Raw genomic sequence first — 1,835 nt, forward strand, 5'->3', positions numbered from 1 at the left:
CTCAAACACAATAGTAGGTACTACATGAACTTTTTGAAAGTGATTTGAAAAAATGTTAAAACAACAGAACTGAATCCTTATCATTCTACCTTCATTTAGAGACGAGGCTTTTGTTTGAGCCGAATGAAAATCTATTTATAAAAAATGAATGTCTGTTTGTGTGTTTGTTTGTTTTTTACCTGTAGACTTGAAAACTACTTGACATAATGGCATGAAACTTTGGGAATATGTTGTGTGAATATTGGGGATGGTTTCTGAACAGAAATTTTAATAGGGGGGCTAATAATAATTATTTATTAATCCATTTTACAGACCTATGTTTTCGAAATTTTCGGCCGAGCGGCTACCGAAGAGCGGAAAGATGATCATGATTCAAGATCATATTATTGTGATAATATGATTTAGCATCTAAAGTTACCAGCTGTAATAAACACGTCACCCTATGATAAATTAATTGTGTACTGGTATTAAAACGGTAGTTTGGAGTTGAAGTGTAGTTGATTGGTACCAGCTGTTGATAATGGTTCCTTAGAAGACCTATACAAATAATATTATCACTCCCCTATCATTGAGAAACTGGAAAATGTTGAAAAAATTATTCACCTAATGAAAGAGAGTATATATATTGTATAGTATTCATATTGCATTCATCAATTACTGAATGACTGAATAATTTACAATTTTTTGAATTTAGCTTAGCTTATATTCATCCTAAAATGGAAAGAATATGGAATTCTGTGTGATTCATCGTACATCGCATATTTCCTGGACCAAATATCGACAATCTACAGCTATGAAAACATTGAATATTTTTCTTTGAAACACTGATATAACCTTTCTTTTTAATTGAAAACTTTATTGATAGATATTACTACCAATTGATTGAGAAGAATAATATGTTTTCGGAATAATGAATGCTGCATGACTAAGCACATAGGAAGTCCGTATTGAGATGTAAATGAACATGTTGATTGTCAGATAAATTTCATGATTCACCAAATAAAGTCAAGTGTAACATGAGATACACTCAGTTACATGAGTTCGCTGGGTAAGCTAGTTGTAAATTAAGCTTTATTATTAATAGACAATGCTGAAAAAGACAGGCTCAATCACCAGGAATACTATAAATCTATGAGGGACCAGTAAGCCATTAATTTTGAGTAGTGCAATTCCTTTCATTATGGACACTGGATACATTATGGACAATCAATACGTATAAATTAGCTACCGTACAGAATAAAAAATTTTTGATTGCAGTGACCCCGACTACTGTATTATGAATAACCATTCGGATCAAAATATAAGGAATTACCGTACTCGCATCTCTCATCAACTCGTAATTTTTATTCACAAAATATTAACAAAAAATATATGTATTAAGTTATATTTAATAAACTATTAGTAAGTCCTATTCCACCCTCTAGGTTTTCTAATAATTGCGAAGTATTGCTACGACGCGGACTAGCTACAGCCGGGTATGGGTTGGGGTCGGTGACCGTATTGACTGGTGGAGACACTGGACCTACACTTCTCCCCCTGTCCTGATTCTTTACCCTCTGTCTTTGGCGGGAGGTATTTAATTTGAAGGGAAGAGTGTGAGCCCGTGCCGTTGTTGGCCGATTCGGCCCTCGCTCTTGGAATTCAGGTTGGGTGTTAGGGAGAATTGAGGTAACCTTAACCAAGGATACGGATCCGGATATCAGATCCCACAAATAATTATATTTTGTAAAGGTAGTACGCAATCTGAACCAACTGCGAGTTGACGGCGAGCAAAGCTGTACCTGCAAGCCCGGAATAAAGGTTGTAGGTGGAGGAACTCGGGATGGAGCTTAACA

This window comes from Nilaparvata lugens, chromosome 12 (genome assembly GCF_014356525.2).
Source record: "Nilaparvata lugens isolate BPH chromosome 12, ASM1435652v1, whole genome shotgun sequence".
Taxonomy (NCBI): Eukaryota; Metazoa; Arthropoda; class Insecta; order Hemiptera; family Delphacidae; genus Nilaparvata; species Nilaparvata lugens.